Source organism: Microtus oregoni, unplaced genomic scaffold (assembly GCF_018167655.1).
Source record: "Microtus oregoni isolate MIOR12 unplaced genomic scaffold, Mior012 000004F_ref0000308, whole genome shotgun sequence".
Taxonomy (NCBI): domain Eukaryota; kingdom Metazoa; phylum Chordata; class Mammalia; order Rodentia; family Cricetidae; genus Microtus; species Microtus oregoni.
The window spans coordinates 28,832,003-28,853,714 of NW_024543063.1; the positions used below are offsets into that span (position 1 = coordinate 28,832,003).

The 21,712-nt window shown below is 49.3% G+C and overlaps 1 protein-coding gene across 1 annotated transcript in view; it reads right to left on the reverse strand.

The window, feature by feature from the left end:
• Nucleotides 1–21,712, reverse strand: part of Disc1 (DISC1 scaffold protein) — a 165,039-nt gene that overhangs the window by 41,352 nt on the left and 101,975 nt on the right. The window lies entirely within an intron of this gene.

Here is a 21,712-nt window from a genome sequence, read left to right on the forward strand (position 1 = left end):
CAGACACAGGCCCTGTCATTGGGTTACCCCGATATTCTTACAGGTAGCTCACTGTCAGTCTGTCAGTGTGTGTGATAACACCTTCCTTCCAAAACAGACAGCTCTAAAACTGCTATGAACTCATGTTTATAAATAATCTGGTCTGTCAAACTAATATTTTGTTAAATAAATTAGATGCTACATGCTAGATTCCCCATTGTGGTCTAGATGTGAAATGTCCTCCAAAGGACACTGTGTCCGAAGGCTTGGTCTCCAGCTATCTGAAGTGGGTCACCAGGGGCCAGCTCTGAAGGTAGCATCTGCTTCTGGTTCTACTCCGAGCCTTCTTCTTCCTGACCCAACAAGGTGTGAGGCTCTGCCCTCTGCCACCTCGTGTTCACACTGCTACTGAGTGTGCTTAAACAGAAATATGTCACCAAGGATGGGCTTTGAAGTTACTACCTGCTTTTTCTTCAATCTAACAAAGAAGACTGTGGACACGCCCCCCCCTTCCCTGCCTGCCCCACCGTGATGGCTGCAGACACAGCCACCCCATTTGCTATGCCCAGCCCACCATGATGAAATTTTCTCTCTGAAATCATAAGCAAAAAGAAAAAAAAAACTTGTCTAGGAGGTGGCTCTGGGTGAAAAAAGAATAAGCGTGATCAAAATACATTGTAAGACATTTCTGAAAGGATTAATGGAACAATTATATAAAACCACATAAAACTTTCTCCTCCCTGAAGTTACTTCTGCCAGCAGAAGAGTAACTCCGCTAGGCTTCTGTAGCTGGTAGCCCGAAGACTCCCCTTGAACATTCAACTTCTTGTGCTTCCCAGCTTGCCTGGAGGCTGACACCTGGGCAGAACACCGTTTGGTATAAGAGTTTGCGAGCCCTGAGTACCCGGCTCCCTGCTGAACCAGGCTGTCTATGAGCACCACACAGTACACGCACTGAGTCGCTTCACAACCTTCGAGACATGCCAGCCCATAGGCATGGAGTCTAGACTTTCAGCTTCCAAAGTAACACAACCTCTAACACGCTGACCCAGAAGAGGACATCCCCTTCTCACTCCCCTCCTCCTCCCTGAGTCTCCATCCAGAGTCTACAGGAGAGGTGCCTCTGGGGAGCTGGCGATCCCCAGAATGAGGCGAGGTGCTCAGGAGATGTCAAAGGAAACAATGGGACCTCAGGCTCTTACTAGGGGAGAGGCGTGAGTCAGTGTTCCCCGTTTGCCCAATGAAGCCGATATTCAGATGGTACTACTATTAGAATGAATTTCAGATAATTAGTTTAATGAATCCAAATTAAGTGGAGACTGATTGATAATTGAATACGGTAAATTTGTGCATGCTACGAGCATTGGTCAGTATTACAGGTGTTTAACCCATTTCGTGCAAGGCATTGTACTTAGTATTATTTATGTGTATGTATGTGTGCATGTGTATGCATGTGTATGACTTGTACGCATGTGTGTGTGCTGTGTATGTGTGTGTGCACATGTGTCTGTATCTGTGTGTACCCATGCATGTGTGTGCCTGTGTTTGTGTATGTGTGTGTGTGCACACACGTGCATGTAGAGGCCAGAGGCAGACATCAGGTAAGTCCTTCAGTCTCTCTACATCTCACTCTATGAGATACGGTCTTTCACCGAGCCTGGGGCTCACTGGCCTGGCTGGCCAGGCACGGGCCAGCCTCAGGAATCACACCTTCTCAGCTGGGATGAAAAGCAAGCACCACCACACCAGGCTTTTAAATGGGTGCTGGGAATTGAACTCTGGTCTTCATGTTTTCCCAGGAGGTACATTACCAACTGAGCCATCTCCGCAGCTCCCTATACTTGGTGCTATTTAACTATAAAAAGAACCTAGCACCATGGGACCCAGAGGTCTTTTGTGTAGCCAACAAGCCAACAATGAAAGAATAGTTTATCTTTTTAAACTAATTTTTAAAATTTATTTTACATACCAACCATACACACACACACACACACACACACACACACACACACACAGAGGATCTCCCTATGTAGAAGCCTGGCCGTCCTGGAACTTGCTCTATAGACGATGCTGGCCTCAAACTCACAGAGATCTTACTGGCTCTGCCTCCTCAGTGTTGGGATTAAAGACATGGTCACAATGCCCAGCTATTATAATATTTTCAAAATTGTATTTGTTTTAATTTTATGTGTATGTTTGCCTGCATATACATATACATATACATACCACATGCATGCTAGCACATTTTTAAAAGCTGAAAAATCGTTCATTTGGATGCAAACACACACACATACACACACACACAATAACGGAAGGGACATTTGACCTATTTTTGCAAAGGAAGTTAACAGATTACAATAATTGACACTCAGACCAAAATTTACCTTCCATTTAGTAAAAATTTTCAGAAGGAAAATGAGAAAACAAAGGGAAAGCTGGAATCCTGACAACTTTCAAATATCCAAGGCTCTAGCCGCCCTCCAGCTTTGTCTGGAAGATTAAGCCATGTACAAAAATGAAGAGTGAACCCACCAGTTCAGAAGTCCCAGGAACACCAGAAGTTGAGGGAGACAATCTTGCAGCCATTCTGTCTTGGCAATTGAAATGGAACCGACTGTGCTGGGCCTTGAGAGCTGGGGCAACCCTTCCCACAAAGCTGATGCACACACAGCTCATTTCACACTCAACGGTAGGTCAGCACTGCCCTGAGCCATCTCCCAAGCCTCGAGTTTTTAATGTCCATATTCATCTTGGCTCACCCTTCCAGGATAACCTGTCTTGTGTGTGGTGGCACAGGTGTCCCACTGCCTCTTCACACCTGTTTAGCCCAGACTCAATGTTGCCATGGTATATGTCCCAGCTGAACACGGCTCTTGAGAAAGAACCCTGAAGCTGTAAGTATATTGCCCTTCCAAGGTTGCTAAATATTGCTTATAGAATTTTAAGCCAGACACAAATGAATACATCACCAAACAGTCAATGAACATTGCAAGGGCTTGTTCAGTCCGGGGCTGCTAATTATCCTTTCTTTTCCTCTAATGGGAAGATTTGCAGAGAGAAAGGAAAACTAATGGATGCGGGTCCCAGAGAATGAAGATGTATTAACAGAAAGGGCTTCTCTCTGCGGTTCCAGAAAACACAGCTGCTGTACAAGATCCTATGTCGGGACCACGGGCACTGCATCACCCTGGGCTCAAGACAGTTGGGCTGCTCAGAACTGGTTCAAGTGCAGTCTGAGTGCTCAGATGTAGATGGGTCATCAACTCCAGACTCCCACCATGACAGCCTCGGAGCTCCACAGGAGAGAGGGTAGGAAGAACGTAAGATGGGGAGGGGAGCCATGAGATGCTGACTTCTGGATGTGGTGTGGCTCATGTATACATTCAACAGCTATTGTTACCTGCCAAAGACACACACAAGATCAAAAAAGACAAAACTCCAGTATGAACACCCATATTGGAGGAGCTCCTGGCAAGTTGAAGGCTGTTGGGAGAGGAGAGAAAGGAGAGCCACTCCCCTATCCAATGTGCACATGGGTGGTGCTAAGTGGGAGAGAGGATGGGGCACCAAAAAGGGAGCTGAAGAGATGTAAGGATGGATGGCTACGATCCATATACATTGTATACATTTATGGAATGTTCACAGAATAAAGAAAAAACATTGTTACAAAAGAAAAGAAAGCAAAGCAAGCTGATGACAAGAACCTTCACAGGAAGGCAGGAGGAGCCTCAGAGAGTCGCTCCAGGTAGCAGTTCTTCTGGGTTCCTCAGGGAGAGAGGCAAGGCCTCAGGCTTAGTTAGGCGGGATGGTTAAGAGAAATTTGGAGGGACTGAGCTGAATGAGAGGTCTTGGAGGGGTTTCCTGGCGCATGAGTAGGCATAGCTGATTTAGAACAGCCATGGCACATACCGTAAGATTTACATCCTTGAATGTGGGCATTGTCTGTTCATTTCAGCTTCCTGGAGATTTCCGAGTCATTTTCCCTGAGCTCACATTGTGATTATTTGGTGCAGCACATGATCCCACGCGCAAAGATGTCTAGCAGGACAGGCTCTGTGTCCCCACTGTTGCTGTCGCTATCATACATGGAAGTAGATGTGAGGCCAGCTCCACTTTTGCAGGTCTCTCCAGGCCAGGTGAGTGACTACACACAACCTCACACCATAAGTGGTGTGAAGACCAGCTGTGTGACCTCACGCCGCAGTGACATTAAGACTGTGTGTGTGAAAACGTTCTCGGTGCAGAGTGGGGCAAGGCTACCCTGGCACCTCCCTTTCCAGGAAGGAAGAACAGACAACATTCACAGCCCAGCTTCCAGTCTCCTCTGTGGGATGGCGGAAGGCTGAGTTCTGATGCGCCAGACTGTCCCTGAGCCCACTGTATGCCTCAAGACGGTGCTGAGTATCTGCTACTCATAGCCAGGAAGTGGCTTAGATGGAAGGAAGGGAGCCTCTGGAGGTCAGGGAGCTACTGTGAGCGTTGGCTGTAGAGGGGATAAAGCCCGAGCCCCACCTGCCATGCTTGTCACTGGCTAATTGGGTATCACATGATGCCGTGAGCCCCACTTTCCCAGATCCACCCAGCTTCCTCCCTGCCATCTCCTGGTGCCCTCCAGCGCACAGCCTGATGTCGGAGTCAATGAGAAAACCAAAGCCAAATGCTGGCAGGGTGCAGAACAGGTCAGAAAATGCTAACGCTCTCAGCAATAAGCAGCCTCACTTCCAGCCCCACACACATCCTAGCCAAATGTCTTCTAGGTGGGAAGACCGGCTGCCTGTCCTCCATCCCTGCTGGCAGCAGCAGGTTCCTGGGTTTGCTTTCCTGACTCCTCATGCATTTAAATGGAGAAGTTGTGACCATAAGATTAATTTACAGAATTTCAAAAATTGTTTAAAATGCTGATTTATATATGTTGTCTTGCTGCACGCGTCTGAGAATACACGCGCTCACTCTTTGATTTCCTTCTTCTGTCAGTCACAAGCCCAGGCATGAATGTGTGCACACACAGGCATGTGCAGATGTGACCACATGCATGCACGCCCATGGGCTTACACATAAAAGTGTATGCTTCATGTACACATGTATTCTTATACACTTGGGAGCATGCAAACATGCTCATATTCACATATGCATCCAGATATATACTGGCATGTATATACGTATGCTCGTGTGCACTGTGTGAGTGTGCAGGCATGTGCACACACAGATATGATTCTCTTCATTCCCTTTTAACAGGCAGATCAAGGAATGCAATCTGCACCTTTCTTTTGAAATGGAAAACTATCTTAAAATATTTGCTGTGGAAAACCAAATCCGTGTTTGATCCTCTTAGGCTGAGGAAAGCAAGCCCACCCCGGGCGCCGGCGGGACGCTTCCTGCACATCATTATTTTGTTGAATTCTCACAGTGCTGCTCTGAATCCCTTTGAGGATAGGGATTTAAGGCCCAGGGGAGCTGTTTCAGGAGAAAATGAAAAAAAAATCTACCCCAGCTTAGTGATATCCCAAAGCCGAGGCTTTACCCTGTGCATAGGGCTGCTGCCCAGCTGCCAAGACGCACACAGTGGCTTTCACTGATAGAATTCTAACTTCACAGAGGGAAACCATGCTGTTCTACTGGCAGGAGTGCCATAGAGACACTGCGCTCAGTGTTCTGCCACTCCCCCCCCCCCCAAGGAAGGGGTGTGGTAGGGTCCTGCAATGCTGGTAAGAAAACAGAACAGGACGCCTAATGTGCTGACCACACAAGCATGAGACCTGAGCGTCATCTCCAGCATCCATATTAACATGCTCTAAATGGTGCACACTTGTAACTCCAGCGCTGGGGTTACAGAGGCAGGTGAATCCTGGTGCCTGCTGCTCAGCCAGCCTGGCTTAATCCATCAGTTCCAGGCCAAGGGGAGACCTGAAGAGGGCAATTCCTGAGGAAGGATACCTGAGGTTATCATCTGGCCTCTATGTGTGTACATACACCCTCAGGCGCACACACACACACAGCTGTGTGGACAAAGTTAAGCAACATGGGAAACCATGTTCCATGTGCTCCTATACCAGTCTCTACAAGCAAATACCCCAGCCCTGAGGCTTCTTACACCAGCAGGCCTTAGCAAGAGGGAGTTTCTAAACATTGCTAGCTGTTCTACTGCCAACAGCCTGTTACAGCCGTGCCTACTGCCTACCACACACAATCTCCACAGAACATACTACAGCCGTACCTACTGCCTACCACACACAATCTCCACAGAACATACTACAGCTGTGCCTGCTGCCTACCACACACAATCTCCACAGAACATACTACAGCCGTACCTACTGCCTACCACACACAATCTCCACAGAACATACTACAGCTGTGCCTGCTGCCTACCACACACAATCTCCACAGAACATACTACAGCCGTACCTACTGCCTACCACACACAATCTCCACAGAACATACTATAGCCGTACCTACTGCCTACCACACACAATCTCCACAGAACATACTACAGCCGTACCTACTGCCTACCACACACAATCTCCACAGAACATACTACAGCCGTACCTACTGCCTACCACACACAATCTCCACAGAACATACTACAGCCGTACCTACTGCCTACCACACACAATCTCCACAGAACATACTACAGCCGTACCTACTGCCTACCACACACAATCTCCACAGAACATACTACAGCCGTGCCTGCTGCCTACCACACACAATCTCCATAGAACATACTACAGCTGTGCCTGCTGCCTACCACACACAATCTCCACAGAACATACTACAGCCGTACCTACTGCCTACCACACACAATCTCCACAGAACATACTACAGCCGTACCTACTGCCTACCACACACAATCTCCATAGAACAAGCCAAGCCTTTCCCCGGAACACGGAGCTCTTCCCCACGGGGCTGCTGATCGTTCGTATCCACCTCACCATGTGCCAGCACACCTGACGCAGGCAGCTCCTTGCCACACCTGCCCCAGGCCTGAGTCCATCAAGCTTTTTTCCTGGAGTTTGTTCCAGCATGGGGAACCAGCTGGGGAGTCTGCTAGTCCCCAAGGCCAGCACTAAAGACTCTGGGTGTAGACTGCTGGCAGCCATTATCAGCTCAAAGGCAGCATGAGAATGAAGCTGACTCTCAGAGGGGAGCAGGGGAGGAGGGGATGGGTCTGGATAGCTCACAGGGCTGGGCCACCATCTTCTGTTGCCACCACCATGCCACCACTGTCACCCCTGGAGCTAATACAGAGCCGTTTGCCCTTAGGCTCCTGATTTGGTTCCCACATCCCCACTATCCAGGCACCCACTTCAAATGCCTCCTGATTCTATCCACCTACACCCTCACTGGTCCGCCAAAACTTGCGTTCTGTCCCTGTGGCTCCCGTGGAGCTTTCAGGAACTCCAAACCATCCAGGTTACTCAGAGCAAGCCCTGTCTTCTCAGAATCATGAATTCTCTCTATTGGAGCCCCAGTCCTCGGCATAGTCCTGGGACCCGAGGAGGTGCAAGCATCCAGTTCTACGTCCAATAATGGTGTGCTATGTGCCACCCACATGCTAGCACGCTGCTCCCGCTGGGATCAAGCACTATGACTGCACTGGTACTACCAACGACCACAGCTAGGTAATGTGAGTGACCCGCACTGGTACTGCACGCCATGCTCTTCTCACAGGAGAATCGTAGGAAGAAGGCTGTAGTCCTCGGAGCACTGACAACCAGCCAAGGCAACAGGAACCAGCATGTTCTGTGTAGTCCTCAGAGCGCTGACAACCAGCCAAGGCAACAGGTACCAGCATATTCTGTGTAGTCCTCAGAGCGCTGACAACCAGCCAAGGCAACAGGGACCAGCATATTCTGTGTAGTCCTCAGAGCACTGACAACCAGCCAAGGCAACAGGTACCAGCATATTCTGTGTAGTCCTCAGAGCACTGACAACCAGCCAAGGCAACAGGGACCAGCATATTCTGTGTAGTCCTCAGAGCACTGACAACCAGCCAAGGCAACAGGAACCAGCATATTCTGTGTAGTCCTCGGAGCGCTGACAACCAGCCAAGGCAACAGGGACCAGCATGTCCTGGCTATGGCAGAAAGAAAAGACTGGCCTGGGGCAATGACTCGAATGAGTGAAGTGTCTGCCACACAAGCATGAGAACTTGAGTTCAAATCCCCAGCGCCCATGTAAAAAGCCAGGCATAGGGACAGCACTGGGGAGGCAGAGATAGGGCTTAGTGGCCATCCAGCCTAGCCTAATTGGTGAGCTCCATGTTCAGTGAGAGACTCTGACTCCAAAAATAAAGGAGGGAAAGTGAAGAGTGATCAAGGATGATATCTCATGTCACCCTCTGGCCAACACACAGGTGCACATATACTCATAAAGACCAAAGACATACATCACACGGGCGCGCGCACACACACACACACACACACACACACACACAAAGACTAAACTGATAAACATTCCACACACACCTTCAAAAGATCATATCCCAAGTGAGCCAAGTTCTGTGCAGCTCCCCGATGGCCCGGCCTGAACCTGTTTCCCAACTGTGGCACAGCCTGAGGAGCAGATCGGCTGGGAGGCAGGATGGAGGCTAGCATGCTCACGGCATTGCACCCAAGCAGCCCGTGGTCCCCGCTGCAAGAGTGGAGGGGAGCAGCCTCATTGGGCAGAATCTCATTTTCAGTCTCTCGATTCAGAAATCACATTTGGGATTCTACTAAAATGGAAACTGAAAAACACACACCGTCCTCAGTATCCCACTAGCTCACATCTGGGTTCCCTCCTTCCTTCCCTTCCTCTCTCCCCCTCCCACCGTCCTTCTTTCCCTCCCTCCTGCCCACCCTCAGGAGCACAAGGTCCATGAGAATTTAAAAATAGCCTAACAGATTTCTAATAGAGTTCACTAAATGGGCCCATTTTCCACGCCTTTCATTCTACATTATGCACCGGTTGTCTGGAAGCACAAGGCGTAAGTGAGAAGGATACGACATTTAAAATCTAATTTTCAAAAATTGGGTCCTAGGGCAGAACAGTGAAATGCATTTACACATAGAGTCTCGCCTGCAAATCGATACTGGCAGAACAAGTGCCCGCTAGCTCGTCTGACAGCCCAGCCTGAACTCACCAAGCCACGGAAAGCAATTCACTCACTCGGCAGGTGCCTGCCAAGCCCCTGCTAGGGGCCAGGTGTCTTGCCTGGTGCCCTCGTTGTTCATGTGCTGGAAGTTCATGGCCCTAAGGACCTTGGGAACTGATGAGGGAATCTCACGGTTAAGAGGTCTTTACCACACGGGGCAGATGGGGAGGGAGAGAGGCTGAGATGGAAAGGTCAGCGAGCACCCAGAAAAGTGGTTTTTATGAAGGTTGGGACAGGTGAAGGGAGAAGTAACATGGTCTGTAATGAGGAAGAAACAGCAGCCCAGAGGTCCCATGTAAGAGTTAAGGGGCAGGGAGTGGATGAGGGAATGTGAGCATCCAGGCTAACCTAGGAAAGTGAGGACAGGGACACAGTGAGAAATGACGGTAAGACAAGCAGAGGAAACACCTGTGCTAAGTCCTTCGTGGGAGCGTGACTTCAAAGTCATTCAAGGGTTTCCTGCAAGAGAACGGCCTGGCTGCTCCTGACCCAGTGCAGTGCACCCGGGATTGCGGCTGGGCAGGATTAGATCTACCGAGTATTATAGGCACGGCTGCATGAGTCTGGGATTTGACAACATGGACGGTAGATGTCTGGTTCGATGTCATAAATGCAGTCATCTTGGGGGCTAACCTCCACATCTACTCCTGAGTGACCTTGGTCAATTTTCCCCTCACAGTTTACCAGCATATTATACACATGAAACCCTTGCAGAGACACTTGGAGTTTTGTGACCCATCCTAGGGGTAGAGGAGTGCTGAGACAAGTATATCCCACCCTGTGTGAAGCCACTTCTGTCCTCCTTCTGACCAAGTTCCAGGACCTCAATGGTCCTGCGCCATCTTCAGGATCCTACATCTGCCAGTGGGTGTCTAATAAATACATCCCACTATCCCGGATCCACAGCACCGTGGGTTGGTACCTCATACACTAGAACCAGGCTGGTTCGGAGCATGTGGCTTTATATGCAAGGCTAGCTGAGAAATAGAACTGGCGGGCTGTGGCGCTAGGGTGGACTGGTCCACACCCTCAACAATTACAACAATGGAAACTATTGAGAATCTCTGGTGCTTGTCATCTTTGCTGCTAGGATGCAGCTAGTAAAACAGGTGTGAGCCACTATTCTGGGAGCGGGCACAGGTAACAAGTAAAAGAAGCTAATGACTGCACCATAGGGCAGATGCTAAGAGAATATGCCCTCCAGCACTGGGGGAAAGATGCCCTTTAAATAAGGCAGTCAGGGACACACACTGAGACAGTGGGGGTGAGAGCGCACAGACAGGAAAGGCCCTGGTTGCCCCTGCTCTTTGCTATGGCCCATTGGCAGAGCAAGAAGAAGGCCAGAGAAGACCTGGAGAGAGAAGGCCAGTGTGTAGACCTGAACCTATGCCTAGGCATCTGTATTGGCGACTCATTGCACTGACGAACTACGTGACAAAACTCAGCATCTGAGAGGAAAGCTTTAGTTTGGCTTCTGGCTTAAGACGGCCGTGCCCATCATTGTGTGAAGTCATGGCAGAGTTCATGGAGCTGGGAGCGGGTGGCTGGGACTCCTCACAGCTCAGGGGAGCAGGAAGCAGAAAAACAAGGAACACCGGCAGGCACCTGATTTCTCCCACTTTTCCGTTTTATTCAGGGATGGTGCTGCCCACATTCAGGACAAGGCTTCCTCACCCCTTCTCCAAAGCCAGCACAGCTCACACTTCCAACTTCACCAACTCTTCTGCCTCGTCTCTCCGACAGGTGGAGAGTACAATATCCCCAAGCCTGAAAAGACTCAGGGGCTGCCAAGACGGTTGGGGAAGGGTCACCTGGGCTTTGCAATAAAAGGGGGACTTGGAAAAGGTGGCTTAGTAGGTAGTTGTGTCTGCCGTGACATAGCATCCTCAGCATCCATTAAACGTCAGGCATGTTCATGTGCACATCATATATCCCCATACATCAAACGTCAGGTACGGCGTGTGCACATCATATATCCCCATACATCAAACATCAGGTATGGCATGTGCACATCATATATTCCCATACATTAAACGTCAGGTAAGGCATGTGCACATCATATATTCCCATACATTAAACGTCAGGCATGTTCATGTGCACATCATATATCCCCATACATCAAACGTCAGGCATAGGTGTGTGTGCATCATATATTTCCATACATTAAATGGCAAGCATGTTCATGTGCACATCATATATTCCCATACATCAAACGTCAGGCATGGCCGTGTGCACATCATATATCCCCATACATTAAACGTCAGGCATGTTCATGTGCACATCATATATTCCCATACATTAAACGTCAGGCATGTTCATGTGCACATCATATATTCCCATACATTAAACGTCAGGCATGGCCGTGTGCGCATCATATATTCCCATACATCAAATGTCAGGTATGGCGTGTGCACATCATATATCCCCATACATCAAACGTATGGCATGTGCACACCATATATTTCCATACATTAAATAGCAGGCATGGCCATAAGCACATATATTCCCAGGGTTGGGGGTCAGAGACAGACAGATCCTAGGAGCTTGCTGAACAGCAAGCCCAAGCAAAACAGCAAATTTCTGCTCAGAGGGACCCTGTCTCAAAAAATAAGGTGGAGAACATTAGAGGAAGATATGACATTATCCTCTGGCCTCTGCATATGTACATATTTGTGTAGACAGACAGACAGACAACGAACACACAATTTAAAGGCTAGGAGATGGCTTGGTAGGTAGAGAACTAGCTGTAAGAACATGAGGGCCTGGGTCTGGATCCTCAGCACTCATAACATCTGGGCATAGCAGTGCACATCTGTGACCCCAGTGCTGAGGGGGAGGGGCAGAGACAGGTAGATCCCTGAAGCTTCTTAGTCAGCCAATTAGTCAAATTGGTGAGATCCTATCGAAAGAAAGGAAGAAAGGAAGGAAGGAAGGAAGGAAGGAGGGAGGGAGGGAGGGAGGAAGGAAGGAAGGAAGGAAGGAAGTCAATCAGAGACTGAGGGCACCTGACATGGACCTCTGGATGTCCACATACCACACACACACACAGGCACACGCACACGCACACACACACATGTAAGTAAGCACCTGCAAGCAACACATGTAAGATTATTGATGGGCCACAGTCATACTCATACAAGTGTATGCATGCTCGAGACCCTAACAGGCAGCTGTGTCTCTGTCCTGGTGACTCCCCCACCCCACAGAAGCTGGGCTCGCCTTCTATCACCAAGCCTTTCCTGCCTTCAAGGAGGCCCTAGCAGCCTCTCAGCACAGCCCTGACAGCCCGCAGCCCCCCAGCTCTCCCAAGGCCAGCTGTAGGGCAGCCAAGGGGACAGTTCAACACCGCAGCTGCAGCAGTGCAGCAGAGATGCTTCTGTAGCTCAGCAGGCACCCCCTCCCTCCTGGATGAAACCAAGCTTCCCGCCTAACAGGAGCAGGCAGCCAAGCCCTCCCTCACAGTCCGCTGAGACGGACTTCCCCTGGTAACCCAAGGCACTCAACGCGACAGAAAACCCAGACTCCAGCCCCACAGTGCCTGGTATTTGTTTTAAGTATTTAAAACACATTAGGCTTGACACCAGAATGGCTAATAAGTTAATGTCCCAGGTACTGAGGAGGATGTAAGTATGAAATTATCGGCTTAAAATGATCCCAGTGAAGCCATTTCTTCTAACAAGATCATAAAATGCATTTTCTCAGTGAGCCATATATAACTGACTTGATGATATAATAAAATGGGGACACAGGCTTAATGGAAGATGGAGTTAGATTGTAGATTAAGGTGTGACGTGTGCATGGCATTGCCATGTCTGGGCAGTGTCTGTTGACCGGATATCCTTTCCAGCAAAGGGTCAGAGATGAGTGAGCCGTTTCTGCTTATCACAGGGACACAAGATCAATGTAGTGCTAACTGATAAAGCCTTTGACCAACAAGGAGAGAAACAGGGAGTAAAAAGTCACGTTTTGATTCCACAGATGGGATCGGAAAGACTCTCGTTACTACCTTAGAGTCCTATGGTTTGAAGGGGGACCTCATGCCAAGAGATTATGATAATATTTTAGTTTTGCTTCTGTTTCATACTTTTATTTTTGAAACAGGTCTTGTGTAGCCCAGGCTGGCCTTGAATTTGCTATGAGGCTGAGGGTGACCTTGAACTCCTGACCCTCCTGCCTCCATTTCCCAGTTACTAGGAATGTGTAGCACTCAGTTTATGTGGTGCTGGTGCCCAATCCCAGGGCTCCGTGTGTGCTGGACAAGCGCTCTGCCAAAAGAGCCACATGCCCAGTGTCATTTTGTTTAAACATGAGAAACGAATATTGAAATTCCTATGGTTTGACTTTAGTGCGGGTGGTGAGATTCAGGGCGTACAGGGCAGCGACCTCAGCCACTGTTCTGCTTAGATTTGCTCATCTGGCAGAAGTTAAGACTTTTTCAGGAGTTTCAATCAAGGAACTGCCCCAAACAGTCTGGGCATGTCTGTGAGGGACTGGCTTGATTAGTTAATATAGGCCCTGTGATCAGATGTCATGACATCTCTTTAGCACGTCTGTCTTCGTTTAACTTAGGAGTTCCCTATGACGTCAGGCACTCAGGGCTGTGTGGGCTGTCTCCAGCTCGGGCCTACTGGGAGCCAGTCTGCAGCTGCTCCCAGGGGCTGTGCTGTCTGCCCTTTCCCTCTAAGTCAACTCCATGGGAGACACGAGTTCCACAGTATGTTGGCCCCTCGTAGCGGGTGGGGAGCAGGACACCTCCCCGGCATCCTTGCCCCCTGTTTGGAAATGAGAGTTCAGTTCCAGACCTCAACAGTTTCCTATCTGATCCAAACGAAGACCCTCTCTCCCTGTCCATTCTAGGAGAAGAGCGGTAACCACAGGTTACGACGGAGCTCCGCGGTCCAGGAAGGAGCTTCAACACACAGGCTGGCATCTCCACACCTCATTTACTCATCTGAAACCCAAACAGGGCGGTGCCCTTCCACTCCCAGAGGAGTCTGGGAGATCTGTGCTCCTCACGACAGTTAGCAGCAGTGATTGCAGCTAGACAGATTCTCCTCACTTTACATCACCAGCATCAGAATGGAGAGGACGGCCCAGGGACATTAACCTCCATTTTTCACATTGTTACACAGGAGCTGTTTGACAGGAGGACAGACTGAGCTTAATATCTGAAGTGACTCACTGGAGGCTCACCAGGGTGGAGGCACAGGCATCGTGTGACTTCTCTCGGGCTGCAAGAAGAGTGAGCTTCAATCATGGGGCACAGATGCCATCGGATGCAGCCAGTACGGGCTCCATGACTGTTTGTTTCAGAATCACTCGTGGCCCAGGGCACTCATCTGCCTTAAAAGGCGGAGCAAACAGGCAGTTGGTGCTAGAGTGCCAGCCATTACAACAGCAGCAGAAGGAGGGCTGCGTGCCACACCGTCCTGGCAGTGCCATGCACCCCAGCTACAGACAGATGGTACCACTGAGGCACAGGGGAAAAAGCATAGTCTTTGAAATGAGACAATCAAGAGTCGAGCAAACCCAGTCCCTTGGACAGGCACGTTAGCCAGCTTCGGGTACGTTCCTTGCCTGTGCAGGAGAGTCAAGCATGCCCAAATGTGAACAGCAGTAGGGAAACCATCCAGCTCATATAGTGTTCCCCACGAGTAATGTACTGGTGCCACCATACCAACCTGCGTCCCACATGGCTTGCACTGCAGACAGCCTACTGGCATCTAAGGTTCACTCAATGCTAAATGTGCCTCCTCTTCCCTTAAGTATAAACAAAAGAAAAGTGTGAAGAGGAAAGAGTTCCCACTTTTTCAGAAAGTAGCTACAGTGATGATTTGGGACTGGGAATATTTCGGAACAAGGAATGGTAGGTCTCCGTGGGATCACCCAGTCCTGCGCTGTGTGGCAGTTGTGATGGCCAGTGTCCACTGAGGGTCAGTTGTTGAAGGCTGCAGTAGCAAAGTACCACAAAAGGGCCTGGGGGATGGATAATAGGAAGATAGCTCAGTAGGCAAAACACTGGCATGAGGACCAGGGTTCTACCCCCAAGAAGCTACATTTAAAAAAAAAAAAGCCAGGTGTGGTAGTATATGCTCATAATGCCAGCTTTGGAGAAGCAGAAACAGATGGCTCCTAGGATTCACAGCCAGACAATCTTACACAGTCAGTGAGTTCCAGCTCAGTGAATGGCCTGTTTGAATGAACAAGGTAGATGCTGCCTAGCATCTTGAGGAACGACACCCAAGGTTGACCTCTGGCCTCTACAAGTACATATCCACATATGCACCCACACATACATGCATACCACACACATGTACACACATGTACACACATGTATACACACATGTACACACACATTGACCTCTACTTGTACATACACAAGCATGTATGCCATGGGTGTTGGCTAATTTTGTGTCAACTTGACACAAGCTAGGATTACCTGAAAGGTGGGAAACTCAGTTGACAATGTATCTCCATAAGATCAGGCTGTCGGCTAGCCTGAAGGGCATTTGTTTAATTAGCAGTTGGTGGAGGAAGACCCAGCACCTGTGGGCACATCCATCCCTGGGATGGTGGTCTTAGAAAACAGACTGAGCAAGCCATGGAGAGAAAGCCAGCAAGCAGCACTCCTTGGTGGCCTCCACATCAGCTCCTGCCTCCAGGTTCCTGCCCTGTTTGAGTCCCTGTCCTGACTTCCTCCTGTGATGAATAATGATTTGGAAGTGGAAGCCAAAGAAACCCTTTCCTCCCCAAGTCAAGGTGTTTTATCGTAGCAATTGCCACCCTAAGATACCATGCAAGCAAGAAGAAATGAGTTTGCTCTCCAGAGCCAACGTTTAAGAAAAAAGAGGAAAAAAAATGATATGTAGTGGCGGACATTTGTAATCCTAACTCTGGGAAGGAGGACCACAGACAGACAGACAGACCCCAGGGCCTGCTCACCTGCCAGCCCAGCCTACTCGGTGAGCTCCAGGCCAGCAAGAAATGCTATCTTGGAGACAAGGAAGGTGGCCGCCAAGGAAGAGCACTTGCTTCTCCTCTGACTTTAAGGGGAAACAAACTGAAGACCCTGCTCAAGCTAGCCCTAAGGCAGGCAGCGCTGCAGCTGTCCCTGACTGCATCGATGATGACTTCCAGGTAAGCAGTGTACCAGGCTGTCCCATGACCCCTGCCGTGCCCGAGCCTGGTTTAATTCATCCACAGAGCACCAAGGATCCAGAGAGGCACCCAGAGAACAAACAGCTGAAGACGCCTTGCAGAAACCAGCTTTCAGATGCTGCAAAAAGGCCAAAGTTTGTCACAGAAAAGAGGAAAAAGGAAGCAGTTTAGTCATGTTGTGGACATGTTAGAAATATATCTGCTATACTCTATGACGCTTATGTGTGTGGCACCAACTGGCCTGGTCGGCTCTGGGGCAGGGGATATAAACAACCCTTTTCAGAGGAGGGAAGAATGATGAAGAGCATCCCTGCTCACAAAGAGAAGACACGATTACGGTCAGATCACAATTAACCCAAGCCCTGTGTAAAAGCTGGAGGAGGCCCTCTCCCTGTTCAAAGCACCTTGCCCACTCCAGTGGGAATTCCCTCAGCTTTCAAGATGTACCTCCGATGTCACTGCCTCTCTGAAGTCTGGCGGTACACCCACTCACCCTCCAGGCCCTCTCTTGTACACCTTGTGTGGCCTTGGCCCACCCTGCGGTTCGCAAATTGATGGTGTAAGATCCTGAGTCCCACATTAATCAGTGTTGCCCCAGGGGCCGGCACCACCCTCACCCCTCTATGTCACTCATGGAGTCTGTGTAGAAAGCTTTCTATGGAGTCCGTCAACTCCACCAGGAGACACGCGCCAGTCCCAGTCTCAGAATCTCCAGCATGGTGTGAACGCCCAGTGCCGTACTGCAGGTACTTCATGCCCTCCGTCACCCACATCAAAAGCTGAGAGGAGAGCCGTCGCAGCTGTTAGGGAACCATAGCCCTGAGTCCAGGCCCAGCCTGGCCACGAGGAACATTTTCCCCCCAAGCCACATAGAAGCTTCTGAGAAACTCAAAGTCCTGCTCAGCAAAACAGAGAAATGCAGGGAGAACTGTCCCCACAGTCTCATGTGTCTGAACACTGGTCCCCCTTGGTGGTGCTGGCTATGAAGGCCGTGGAGCTTCAGGACGTGGGCCTTGATGGAGGAAGCACCTGGCTAGGGGCCGGCCTCAGCCCACACCCACTTCACACTCTGCTTCCTGCTTGCAGCTGAGGTTGTGAACTCTCAGGCTCCTGCTCCTGACGTCACGTACGCCTGCTGCCATTCCTCCCCGCCATAATGGACTCTTGTCCCTCTGGAACTGTAAGCCAAACTCAATTCTTCCCTCTACGGGTTACCTTGGTTGCCTTACTGATTATTTTACGACAGAAACAGAACAGTTGCCAACATGCAGGCCATGGTTGAAGAGAAGTCAAGGCAGGAACCCAAGCAGCCAATCAAGTTGCATCCATAGTCGTCAAGAGCAGAGAAAGACAAATGCACCCATGCTGCCTGCTTGTTTAGCCGCTTTCATGCTCTCCCCTAGCTTTCTCCTCTCTTCTACTATCCAGAACCCCTGGCCTAGGGAATGGCGCTGCCCACAGTAGTATAGCGGGTCATCCTGCTCAGTTAACCATCAAGGTGGTCCCCCAAAGACACGTCCATTGACCAACCTGGATAATTTCTCATTAGGATCCTTCCCAGGTGATTCTAACTAAGCTTTGTCAAGTTGACAGTTAAAGCCTACCAGAAGAGAGAGAGAGAGAGAGAGAGAGAGAGAAAGAGAGAGAGAGAGAGCGCGCGAGAGAGCAGAGCTGTAAGAATACCCGCTGTATGTTCACACAAACCACACATTACTGTGAGGGTTAATATTGATTGTGGATTTGGCAGGATCTAGACCCACCTAGGAGACAAACCTCTAGGCATATCTGCAACGGGGTTTCTGTATTATGTGATCTTTGATGGGAAGACCCACCCTAAATGTGGACAATCCCACGGGCTGGGGTCCTGGACTGAATAAAGAGGGGGAAGTGAGCAGAGTACCAGTAATCACCCACTCCTGCCTCCTGACTGTGGATGGGTGGGACCAGCTACCGGGCTCCTGCTGTTGCCTTCCCCACCAAGACGGCCTCTCAAACTCTCAACGCCAGGTGGTGACACACGCCTTTATTCCCAGAACGCGGAGAATCTCTGAGTTCAAGGCCAACCTGGCCTACAGAGCAAGTTCCAGGACAGCCAGGGCTACACAGAGAAATCCTGTCTTAACCCCCATCCCCAAATAAAAAACACAAAACCACACCTCTCTTCTTTCCTTAAATGGCTTTAGTCAAGTAATCTGTCACAGCAACAGGAAAAGCAGCTACTGCAGCTACCATAACCCACCTTCTCTGACACCACAATGGCCTGCAATGACTTTGTGGCAGGTGTTTCAAGTCCTCTCAAGGAACCTGCTGTTGGGGCAATGTGGGGCAGGGTGGGACAGCTCCCTCCAGAAGAGGAAGGGCTCACTGTGTAGCTGCGATCCTCACTCTTGTTTGTGCCGACTCTGTTAGAGACGGACCCATCGAGAGTTCCTTGGGTTTCCTGTTTGATAGGAAAAATCAATTCCAGGGGTTTTACGGAGAATCAATCGGTCTTACAGAGAATCATCTTGGGTGATAGCAGAAACTGATTCAAAATAAAATGAGTCAAGGGGCATCAAACCATGGTCTGCTTCCTCTTCTCAAGGTCAGCATCACCTCGAGAATGGCCCGGGGAATAAGATCCGTGCATTAGTGCTCAAATCCACTATCCACAGTTAGCATGCGGCGCTCTGTAAAGCAGCCAATCAGAATGTGGTCTGAGGACAGCGGCGGGATCCTTCAACGGAAATGCCTGTCGTCTGTAGCCTGAGTCAAACACCTCCCAGGTCCTCCTGCGCTGGTGCCATTCTGGTTAGGCTGGTGCTGAGCTTGGACTTTAAAAGGACAGCTGTTGTGGTTTGGGGATAGCTCAAGCGTGTCCTCTGAGGATTCCTGTGTTGAAATTGAATCCCCATTGTGAATTATGAGTGGAACTCTCATCTGACTGCAGTGTTTGGAGTTGATCTGCTGGGAGGTGAGTATGGGATATCAGTCATTAGTGAAAGCCCGGTGATTGGATCCTGGTGACGTCGTTAAGACAGAAGAAGAAAGAACTGCACAGGTTTTTCTCTTCCTACGATATTCCGAGTCACCTCGGGACTCTGTCAGGAGGAAGGTCATCACTGGAACCTTGTACCTGAAGAACTGTGAACCCCAATAAACTTTTCTTTTCTTATAACTTGGTCTGTGCTATTGGATTATCACCAACAGAAATACAGAAGGTCACAGGCTCCAGTCCCTTCTCAGATATGGAATCCTCGTGTGTAAAACAGTCATTTGATTTGAACTCCACAGGGTGCTCACATTAGTGTGAGACAGCAGTACCATCACCTTTGGCTCTGCATATCCCACTCCCTTGAGCCACTTTGAGGTCTATGATTAGTGTAAACAATCAGCAAAGTCAGTTGTGTCTGTTCCTTAAGCGAGAATTTGCCAATAAGCTCTTGGGTGTGCGCACTGCGTGTGTTGATATTCATGTGTGTGCATGTGTCTGTGCAAATGCATGTGTGTGTACAGAGACCAGAGGTTGACCTCAGCTGTCTTCCTCCAGTCAATCTCCACGTTATTTTGAGGCCAGGATTTTGCATCGAACCCTGAGCTCACTGATTTGGCTAGACCAGGTGGCCAGCAAGCTCTAAGTGGAATCCACCTGTCTCTACTGGCTCACCACAAGGGCTGGGGTTTCAGATATGCATTGCTATGCTCTGCTTTTTATGTGGGTCCTGGAAGCCCAAACTCAGTCTTCATGCTTTTCATTTTACAGGCTGAGCTATCTCCCTGGGCCCCAAAACCCTTGTTTTAAAGAAGAAACAAGCCACTTATAGTAGAATACAGGATAATGTCTCTAATCTGTCAGGGAAAGAGCGCTTGGTCTCATGGAGGTAATGGTGAGCTTGCACTATAGAGCATGTGAGATACATTCAAGAGTGAAGATTGACACACCCACCTACAGTACCCTAAGACATGAATATTCCACCAGCAAGAAAAGGTTCATACAGATGGCTGAAATCAATCTGTCAATGGAGAAAGTAACCCTGCCCTGCCCTCATATGCATCTTTCTGTCTTCAAACGGAAGACAGCGAGTCAGTTCTAGATAACATCTTGGCACTAGAGACCCCACAGTTGGTGAAGTCGGGGCACCGAGATAGATGGAAGCCAGAGCTCCGCAGAAGTCAACACTCTGAGACACGGTCGGTCCATCTGTCTTACAGAGTTGCCTCAAGAAGGGGCCAGCTGTCTGATCTTGGAGGCACTTAAAATATAACTGTATCAGAGAGCAGACAGGTCTAAACCGTATTGCTTTCTTTCAAATCACATCCAATATCTTCCTCCTGTTATGTTGGACTGGAGCACATAAAATAAAACCACTATGCAGAATGCAGCCAAAGGGAATGAATTATCCAGACCCTGATAAGAAACTTACAAGTGTCAGGAAATCCAAAGGCTGTGCACACAGGCTGATCCAGCCGTGCCAGCTAGGGCTTGAGAGGAAGAAAAAAGCCTCTCCATTCATCTACAAGTTCCCCCCTCTTCCTTTTTGTTTTATTTTTGTAACATGGCCCCAAGACCTTAGCCTAACTGACTCCATGATGGAAACACCATCCAGGCTGCAAAACTCAGCACGTAGACAGAACCACCCGCCAAAACTAAAACAAAGGCCTAATCCATCAAAGTCCATAGTTCTGGGAAAGTCTCGAAATGCACTAACCTGGCCTTTTGGCTTCTGTAGTTCTGCGGCTGGCTGGCTGTTCTTGTTAACTGAAGTCTGTCAACCCAGAACATGGTTTCTGTGCTGAAAAGCTCACCCTGAGAAGGGCTCGGGGCTCCACTGGGTTCCTGAACACACATTGTAGTCACCTGCCAGCAAATAAAGACTTTCTATTGGCTTAAACCTATGTCCGAGCAGTCTTCTCTGGTGAATACCTCACAAAAGTTTTGAGAGTGGATCTAATGTAGCCCAAGCCGGCCCAGAACTCTAAGTAGTTAAGGATGACCTTGAACTCCTGATTCTCTTGCCCACACTTCCCAGTGCTGGGATTAAAGGCACACCACACTCAGAGTCAGGCCCAAGGCTTTCTCTTTGCAAGCCAGTCATCTACCAACTGAATTACATCCTTAACTGCTAAATTTCTTCTCATTTTGGTTCAGCTTTTTGTTTTAAACCTCAAACTCAGACACTTCCTTCACAGAAATTATTCCCTTTAACAATCGCCTCCCCTGGAACTTTAAACCCATGGGAACTATGCAAAATTTTGACAGGAACCACGAGCAAATGATAAAGAACTTGGCAGCCACCACTTAGTGTGTAGTGTGCCACCACTGCTGCCGAGGATTGCTGTGGTCAATGTGTCCCCAAAGGTGCCTGTTGGAAACTCAGTCCTCTGGCAGCATGGCGGATGTGAGGTCGTGGGAATGACTCAAGGCTTCCATAGCAGGGCTGAGTGGGTTCTCTCAGGGGTGGCTAG